The sequence below is a fragment of the Castor canadensis genome, chromosome 11, assembly GCF_047511655.1.
Source record: "Castor canadensis chromosome 11, mCasCan1.hap1v2, whole genome shotgun sequence".
Classification (NCBI taxonomy): Eukaryota; Metazoa; Chordata; class Mammalia; order Rodentia; family Castoridae; genus Castor; species Castor canadensis.
The window spans coordinates 64721880-64732371 of NC_133396.1; positions in this window are offsets into that span (position 1 = coordinate 64721880).

Genomic DNA, 10492 nt, shown 5'->3' on the forward strand with positions numbered 1-10492 from the left:
ACAATGCTAATTAGAATTGCAAGAAGAATAAGCAAGTGACTAATGCCTGCTGGATTCCAGGCAAGTATTCTAACATAGCAACCCCTTTAATCTTCATACACCCTAATGAGATAGGTACCAGTATGATTTAGAATGGGGAGCTGAGATACGTACAGAGGCTACTGAATGATTCCTGAACCTAACAGTTTAAAACTTGATTCATTAAGGGAGAGTTTATCATGTAAATGATTAATTTATCTATAGAGGCACTTTGGTTATTCTACTGTATCTTCTTATAAAAAATAGAGTAAAAAAATGTAGAGGTTATGCATGTCATCGCCTTGTTTTAGAACATATAAGTAGACAATGATTGGACCTTAAACTACTCTTTAGTATATTTCTTCAGTATTAATCAGGAAATACAAACCACCACCTCAAGCACAGCATATGGGACAAATTGTGCATTTGTTAGCTCAGTGAATGAGTTTTACTGAGTGTCTGAAGTGGGCACCAGAGCCACAAGTGACCTTTCAATCTCACAGCTCACCATGTAGTCCTTACTTCTTTCCGACCTTCCCTTCTTCATTCAGTTTTTAAATCACTTTTGCCTAAATTTATTTTCTGTCCTTCAGCTTGCCAGTGTGATGTTCACTGAAGTGTACTTGGGGATAGACACTCAGTGGTCCCCTCTGGTAGGCTGGGGCTTTGCAGGGTAGCATGTGATGTTGGTCAGAGCGGACTCTGCTATGGCCCTTTGCTTTCATGTCGGTCAGCTTTCCACCACTGTGACAAAATACTTGAGTTAATCAACTTACAAGAGGAAATGTTTATTTTGACTCAGTTTTAGAGGTTCCAGTTCATGGTTGGTGGGCTTTATTGCTTTTGGGTCTGTAGTGAGGAAATACATTATGATGGAAGCAACATGGCAGAGGAAACTGTTCATTTCATGGCAGTTGGGAGGCAAAGAGAGAGACAGGCCAGGGTCCCAATATCCCTTCAATGGTACACCCCAGTGACCTAACTTCCTGCCCCCTGGCCGCGTCTCCTAAAGGTTCCACCCCCTCTCTATAGCACCATGGCCTAAGACCAAGCTTTTAACACATGGACCTTTGGGGACACTTATCCCTACTGTAATAGCTATCTACATCCAGCCCCAGTAGGTGCCACCATGGGAGTTGGCCTCTAGCCCCTTTGCAGACCTTGAAGGAGGAAGACCCAAAGTGGGTGAGCGTGTGTGCTCAGGATTGCATGTGGCCTCTGAGTCCTCAAGACGCTTTCTTCTTCCTCTTCCCCTGCATACTGGCTAGCCATGGTCAGTATTAGAGGATGATGCTTTTGTAATTGGGTGCAAAGGAATGTCACTCTCAATATCAGCCTCTTCCCCATGTATCACCGTTCCTGAGACCAAACAGCATGTGCAAAGTGAAAACTGCTCTTTTTGAGTGCAGGAACAGTACACAAGGCAGTCCTCCAGCTGTCAGTGGGAACATCCTCATTCTCAGTGCAGTGCATGTTCTGCCCAGATCCCTCACCCCGCATCTCTTTAGGACCAAGGCATTGAGTCTCTTCAGGTTGGTGACTGAGGTTGACAGTCGTGTGCACCTCAGCTGAAAGCAAGTGTCTCCTGTGAAGTTTGCCGCTTCTGCTGGTAGGTATGGCTCCCATTTCCATGAGTGGTCTCAACCCTCTTGCCTTGTTCTAGGACAGCTGTGCAGGACTGTGTGGTGCAGCACCCCAACTTCTCCTGTGAACCCTCCCTCCCTCCTTAACTCACAATGCTGTTCCTGAATGCACACCTACTAAATTGTCTACTTGCAAGTCTCTGCCTTGGAGTTTGTTTCATGACCTGATCTGGTCTTGCAACAACTCTCACATGTTAAATGTCCACTGTTCCATAGGAAGGACAGCAGTTGTGGGGGTGCAATAGAGTAAGGGGTCCCCTGGGAGACCCATGCAGGAAAGCATGGCTGGACAGGTCATGCTCTGGACAAGTCCCCCAGTGAGAGAGTGGATGAAGGCTGAATTTGGCTCCTGTTTTGCTGACCAGAAGTGAATGTTCTAGGTCAGAATTGCCTGAAATAGAGTATAAAGAGTCCCATGCATAGATAGCAGTAGCCTGGCAGAAAATATGGGAGTACTCCAAGGACACATTTTAGAGCAAGACACAATTTCTGAAGGTGAGCCCTGTCTCCACCAAATGACCCTGTGCCTTTCCTCTCCCACCTTCCTCACCTGCCTGTGTGGTTTCTCTTCAGCTCTACTCCTCAAGTGAGCAAACAACACCATGGTTGGATCACCATAGTTGAACAGTGTGGGTTGCCACCTGGGTGACTCCTGGCTGCCACATTTCCCTGCAGAACTAAATGGTTGAAGTGATGTGTGCCTGCTTCTCGTGCACTGGATGTTAGAAGGAGGTTCAGTTAGGTGAGAGCAGTAAAGCTGGAGTCAGTGGAAGAAGTACATCATGGGTGGCAGATCAGAGCCAATGCTCCCTGGGGCTGAATCCAGCTGTGTGCCACCTGGACCCCTCACTTTTCTCACTTCTGCAGTCACTTGCTAACTGCTCATGCTGCAAACAAGGATTAATTGTTTATTTAGCACCAGGACCACTCAACAGCTAGCTAAAGGCAAGAGCAAGGATGAAAAGCTGTGCCATTTACTTTTCCATAAAAACGGGGTTTAGCTATACTCACCTCATCCATCTGAGTGAGCGACATGGTGCTGGTGGGGTTGCAGAGGTCTTTGAATAGCAGGAACCAATTCCATATTGCAAGCATATGTTGCTCATCAAATATTCAGCAGCCCAGGCTTTTACAAAGGCTTTTTATAGGTCAACACATGGATGGCAGGGAATAAGGAGACCAGCTTCTAAAAACCAGGCTCTGATGGGGTTTGTGCTTGGAAATGGGAGACCAGCTAGTTGGAAGGAAGGAGGACACTGGGGAATAGTTACCTGGGAAATTTAAAATTATTTGTGGTCATGAGTCTTGCTGATTTTTTTTGACTTTGTGGGTAACATCCTGACAGAATTTGAATGCACAAGTCCTATTCACAGAACAACTTATCACAGGAAAATAACACTATGTTAAGTAATGGGGTTGAGTAGAGTGTTGAGTAAGGATTCATTCATCTAGTTAATATTTTTGAGGTACCCACATTTTCCAAATGCTATGTTAGGAACTGGTAGTGCCACACTCAGCACAAAAGTAGAGATGGCCTCTGCAATCCTTATACTCACTGCTTAGTTGGTGAACCTAGAGGCTGAGTCGCATTTTATAGAAGACATTCTGGAGTCTAAATACTGCTCAGACTCATTATTCAGAGATTCTGTATTTGTTAACTTGTCTCCCTGCTAAAATGATTTTGTAACCCTCAAATCAATACTCAAAGTGCTTTAGGGTCATTTGCTGACATGTATAGAACCATAAAACATTTGCTTCCAGCTGAAGTGACACAAGGTGTCACTACCTTTTTGAGTGACACATTTTTGTGGGTCTTTTGGTGATTTTGTATTTTAAAATAGCCCCATGTGAAATGCTGAGTGCTGCCTGTTGTTCCTAAGTGCAAGGAGGCTGGCTGTGCCTTCTTATTCAGCTTGTGTGACAGTACTGTTGGCTATGACTTCAATGTGAGTGAATCAGCAATATGTATCAGATAAGGTGTCTTTAAGCAAAAACACACCAAAAATGATTGATTGGTGATTGTGTTATAGCCAGAGACTCAGAGGAACCTGACCTGTATCTCCCAGGAGCAGTTGTCGCAGCTACCATACAGAATGTCACCACAAGTACAAGAATCAGCCATGCACATTTCACACTAGAAGGTGAGCAATGGGTTAGAGGGACATAAAGGCAGGAGGAAGCAGAGTAGAATGGTCACGTTGTCTGCCGGGCATTTCTTAACCATTCTAGTTGGAACTTTCTCTAAGGTTGGTTGTCTTGTGTGGCACCTTGGGCAGTAGTGTGACACCTTGGACAGTAGTGTGACTTCCTCCTTTGTGACATGCTCTCTGTATCTGACCTGCAATCAACAGTGTCTTTCTGAGAGTCTTTCATGCAAAGTTTGGGATTTAAACTGAAGACTCAGGTCTACAAGTGGAAGTACTGTACTGTTAAACACTTATTACCTCCAGGTGTGGCAGTGACGAGGCAGGAAGGAAGTGTATGCTTGTCTTTTTATTTTCAAGGCTGAAATCATTAATTTAATTATAGCAATATTTGTCCCATTTCACATAGACTTTTTCTTTCATTATTTCTGATAATAAGCATAACACCGTCCCGAGAGAGGAGGTATTCTTATGTTCCCAGGTTAAGAGGAAGGAATGGGCACAGATTAATTTCTCAGCTCCTGAATCACTGGCAGAGTAGAGAAGCTTACACTGAAACAATTTCCTCCTAGATTTTGGTATCCCAAAATCTATTTATTAAATTCATGCAATTTAAGAAAATGCATGAATGGAAAGTTAACAGGAGCCTTGGAGAATGGTCAGCATTAACATACTGATAAGATCATCTTCACTTACAACAGTGTTGCTTTTTAAAATTGATTTTTTCAAAAAGCAATAAGGTTTCTATTTCAGGACGTGTATGCACACACACACACACGCACACACACACACACACACACACACACAGGTGCGTGTATGTGCGAAGACACAGTTCAGGAGAACATGGATAAATTTCCCAGTGAATTTCGTTTTCTTATGCTCAGGTCTTGTTTACCCTATATATTTGTTCTCTATCACTCTCAACTGTTTTTGGTCTTACACACAAAGAAAAATAATCTCCAAAAATAGCATATAAATTACACATAATCTGTGCTACATATGTATATGTAATAATTATAATTGCTAGATGAAATACATTAAGTGCAATTAGATTTGAATTTCAAATAAACAAGCAATTTTTAGTGTAATAGTGTCTCAAATTGCATGGGACATGTTTATGCCAAAACATTGAATTATTTATTTTTGTTTGAAATTCAAATTTAACTGCATGTCTGCATGTCATATATTCTGTCTGTCTGTCTGTCTGTCTGTCTCTATCTCTCTCTGTTTGTGTAGGAAGAAGAGACTTCCTCCTTTTTCAAATCGTTTTTTGCTGCCTCTGATTGGGCAGAAGATAGCTTTGTAAATGCTACTCTTGAATTCAATGCAAGGTGTGACCTCCTCTACCAGCTGGCATTGTATGTCAGCAGCAAGCAACCCTGCTGCTGTGCTCAGGCTAGGATGATGTCCAACTTGTTGAACTTGTGTTGGAATCCCTGCCCTTTATGCCAAAACAATGTTTGGGGACAGAGCCAGCTTACTGGTAAAACTAAAAGGAGGAGTTACCAGTGTGTTCTTCTTTGAAGTGTTCTCTGGATCTCATTTACCTAAATTCAACTTGGCCTAGAGGGTTGGTGAGTTACTTACCAGCTGGAGGTCTACGGACATTTTGCAACAGGTTTAGGGTGCTGTGGGTTGGATTTCCCACATCACTTTTCCTGCCTCCCTCATCTGAGTGCGTCATCTATTGAGCACTCCTGTCCTGGTGGTGATGGCAACTGCTTTTCTAGCAGATGGCCTCTGGTCAGATGCCTGACACACACTGTGGAAGGAGAGGCACTCTGGATGTGGCCCTTCTGTCTCTAGCTGCAGCCCTGGCCTCTGATCCCACGCTGCTTTACTGGAGTGGCATTGTTCTGCAGAGAGGGCACTGAGCTCTCTCTGTTCATCCTCTGCTGGGTCTTGGAATGCTTTTATTGGTGAAGCAACAACACTTCTTCTTCCCACACCAGCTGTCTGAAACACAGCCACAGTGTCAGTGGGGACTGTGTACAAAGTGCACATGGTCAGGCCCCAGTCAGCAGGCCTGCATATAGGATGTGGACTGCCTCCTGAATTGTGCCAATGCCCCTTAGTCTGTTCTTTCTTCTTTCTTTCTTCCTTTCTTCCTCCCTTCCTTCCTTTTTCTCTCCCTTCCTCCTTTTTTCCCTCCTCTTCTCCCTTCCATCCTCCCTTTTTCCTTCTCTTTCTTCTCTACCATTGAGCTGCATTCCCAGTCCTTTTGCTTTTTTTTTTTTTCTTCATTTTCTTATTTTGAGATAGGGTCTCACTAACTTTTGCCCAGGCTGCCCTGGAACCATGATCCTCCTACCTCTGCCTCCTGACTAGCTGGGATTATAGATGTGCACTCAATTTGAAAACACATGATCTAACTCTGAGGGAAGATGGTTAAAGCGCTTCATTATTGCCTTTCCCTCAAAGCATCCTTGCTGGAGAAGTGATTTGGCCTTTGATGAGCAGCATGGAATAAAAGTAGTGGGATGAAGATGCCAGCTTGCATGAGCTCAGCAAAAATGGTCCTATAGGCAGCAACTGGGGCAGCATGGTACCTAGTGAAGAGACTGCCACTTCTTGCTCAGTCCCAGCTGCTGTTTCTGGTGTAGCTAAATTTTGCATAAATGTGGATATCAGACAAATGAATGTTACTGTGTTGGAGAATTACATGAAGACATAACAAGTAGATTATTTCCTTATAGAATATTTCACTCAGTTTTCCAAATTAGCATAGCAACTTTTTTATGAGTAGTTGTAAAGCAACAAGAATGCAATGCTTTCTCACACTAAGAAGACTCATACATTGACCTAGCAGAAAAATAAGGAACATATTCAGTCTCAATGCCAAAGACCGCAGATGTGGGGAGATAATATGGTAAAATAAACAATGACTAACATCATGATTTCCTCCAGTTCCAACTATTTATTTTAAAACCCACTGACCTTTGAAAACAATGGAAGTGTCTGTCTGGAACACAGGATGGATTCCATAGGACTGCTTTTGCTTTGAAATCATGACTTACTGCCAAGCTGCCAAGGTCATTTCCTGCTCCAGGCTGCACCGACTTTCACAGCATCTGGGCTTGGGGCTTTATCATTCTTTCTCTTCATCCTTAGGCCCTGCAGTTAGATTTGGGAGACTAGGGAGTCATACTGTCTACGAACTCCAAATCTTGCATATTTTGGTGCACACCACTGTTTAGGTGTGCACCAAACAGGATGCTTCAGATGTTGAGCAGTGATGAGAGCAGCTTAATTTGAAGACAAACCATTTAGTGATTCAAGGCTTTAGAAATTTTCAGTTCTTTCACTGCTTGGGGCCATCCTTTTGAAGAAGACACTCTTAATGCTTGGGCAGGGTCTCACTCTGACAAAGGACAAAAGAGCCTGTTTCCACCAGAGGGAGCCATTTTGTCCAAAGCTGCTCAGCTGAGATGTCTCAACATCCTTCCCACCATTCCCACCAACCCCACTTCCCCCTTCTCATTCACAGTGTCTCTAGAAGAAATAAGGTCATTTAAAATAGGCTCTGTTGTGAGTGTCATTTGGGTAAGAATTGTGAAATAACAAGGATGATTTTTATTCACAAAGGACACTAATGGAATTCAACTTCATGAAAATCAAATTTATTAGAAAGAAATGTGGTTCTCCTACAGAACTGACTTAATGGTGAAGACAAAATGCACTTCTTTCATATGCATTGAGGATAATTATGGGGGTAGGGACCAAAGAATGCGAGAACAGATTTCAAAAAAGGAAGTCACCACTCTAAGTTTTAGCAAGCAACTGTAGTATATAGATTGTTTAGATAATGTGTTTTCTATAAGAATGATACAATCCTGGCATTACATATTGCATAACATTCTCAGGGAAAAGCTCTTGTGTTACCCTTTGAGAACAGCAGGAAAACATCTACTTAAGTGAGTAATTTAGTTACACTCCAGAAATGCTTCATTAATAGTGAATAGTTCACTTATGTCCTAATCTTGTTCCCATGAATATACTGGTTACCTCCTCCACCTGTATTGGAGATTTAGGACATACTGCAGTTTGGATCTGGAATGCACCACCCCCCACAAACAAGCTATGTGTTAACAGTCTGGGATGCCAGCCTGTGGCACTAGTGGTGATGGTAACTAGGGAGAGGAAGTTAGGTCATTGGGAATGTGCCCTTGAAGAGACCCCAGCCTGTTTCTTTTTTTGTGATTTCTGAGGAGCACCTTTGGTCCTCCACACACGTCCTGCTCTGATGTTCTGCCTTGCCACAGACCCAAAAGCAATGGGACCAACCAAACAACTATGGACTGAAATCTCTAAAACTGTGAGCCCAAATGAGTTTGTTGCAGGTATTCTGTTGCAGTTATGGCAAGCTGCCTTTTACAGAGTATAACAAAACGTAATAAACCAACTAAAGGAGCTTACAATCTAATTCTGATATTATGTTTGAAAATAACATTAAATAAATAAGTATGACATTGTTTTAATAATAATAAAAATAATAGAAGTGTAAATAGCTAAAATGTGCTGTTGTATAACTAGAGGATGGACATGTTATAGTCGAAGTTGGATACTTGAATAGTTGGATACTATTGGAATAACAGTGGAACTTCTATAGTTGAAGTTGAAGAGTATCTACTGAAAATTCTGATTTTAGTTTGACATAATGCACATTAAACCCTTATTTCAGATAGGTTATGGCCAGCAACAACTCTATATAGCTTGTCAGGCTTCTGAGAAGTGAAAGCAGACCACATAGCTATGTAGAGGTACGTACCAACGCTTCTGGATAGTTGATTGAAAGCCTGTTCAAACTGCACAGCTGTCTCTTAAAAAGCAGAGACCATTTGTGTATCTGTAGGTGGTACAGAGAGAGGAGAGACTAATGTGGTTGTATTTCCTTTTTGTAATAATTCATCAGGAAGATAAATCCTGGGGAATCTTAACACATGCCAGCATTTTAGCTTATTTTTGTTGGTTTTCAGTCCTGATGGTGTTGATAGAAAGGGGCAGAACATATGTGTGTATCTATGCATGTATATTTAAAATAGATCCAGTTTAAGAAGTGGGATTGATAGGTCAAGAGGGTGAGAAAGTTAGGAGAATTCAGAACATTTGTTTAAATGTTGGAAAGGAGAAAAGTGCTGCTCTGTAACTGAAAGCCAGGAAATGAACATAAAAAGCCTTCCTCAAAGCTGACTGGTTTTAGGAGAAATCTGTTAAAGCAATGTCTCTAATATCCTGCACTTGGCACTTGGCACAGCTATAGAATGTTCCATTTGTCTATAAAAATGTAAAGTTGGTGGTTGTGTGTTACCTGCTTCAATAAGGAAGCAGAGCACTGCATGTGGGTTTTGCACATGCATAACATGTGTTGAATTCCTATTTCTTGTTTTAAGCTCATATGTATATTCATGACCTTCCCTTCCTCTTCCTTCCCCTAGCCCCTCCCTTCTTCTTTTCCCTTCTCTTCTCTTCCCTTCCCTTCCTGTTTGTTTCATTTGGTTGTTAAGACTAATTTTATCAGACATGTTGTAAACAATATCCCTTGCTCAGTATTCAGTTCAAAGATATATCCAACCCCCATCGCCTGTGTCTGGTCAAGGGTACAATTGTTTCAAAGTCACAGTTCTCAGTATCTTCTCTTCTATTTTGGAACACTTGAAGAAATTGGAAAAATTAGGCATAGCCTTGTATATTTTTAAAAAGATTCATGTTACCTAATTTGTCTATCACAACTATAATTGTAGACTGTATGAAATTAACTTAATTTGAAGTTAAAATTTATTTATATTTGTATTTTATTAGTAAAAAAGAGACTGAAATTCAGACAAGCTCCATAATCTCTCCAATGTCACATAGTAAGCAAGTGTAGAGCCCACATTTCTGAGTTCTGATTCCACACCCTTTCCCGACTTCATGCTGCTTCCTAGCTACACACTCTGCAAGTGCCCACATGTTATAGGCACGTCCATCTGCATGTGGCAAGTTCTACCTCCCAGACCCCAGAGGGTGCTAAGCAAGTGATGGGTGAGCAGAAAAAACTGCATTGGACCTCAATCTTTGTCATGAGGGAAGTCCTTAAGTAAGAGCCCTGACTCTTACTTGGCATGGCACTAATTCCTTTTAATTTCCTGTCATTGAGTAAGTTTGAGTTAGAAATTTGAGAGAAAATACAAGGTAGAAATAATATTGCTCAGATACAACAGCTTTGAAACTTGTGGCTTTCTCTTGAAAGCAATTTACATTATCTGAATAGAATATGGTAAATTACGTGTGATAAGTGGTATGATTTTTATTGTAGTTCTGGTGATTGGAGTCCAGAGGAAAAACAGAAAATTTATTTTCTGATTTTGCTAAGCTACCCTTCAGGATGCTCAGGATCTTTATTGTTTTACCAAGGAAAAAAAATATAATCTTGTCTATCTAATCTTACATCTTATTTAAGATGTGTTTAATCTACCAGTCCAGGTGTATTTAAGAGTGTGTGTGTGTGGTAAGGGATCATTTGGATCCTTAAATTCAGTCTTATTTGGATCAGAAATGCTTTTAATTTTGAGAAAGTTAAACTTGGTAGCAAAATTACTTTACAGAATGATTAAAAAGCTTAATAAGCCTGTTTGGATGAAAATTTGCATATTGTCTCATCTAAGACATTGCTGCCTAAAGTGCCCAAAGCTTCTGGAACTTCAACTC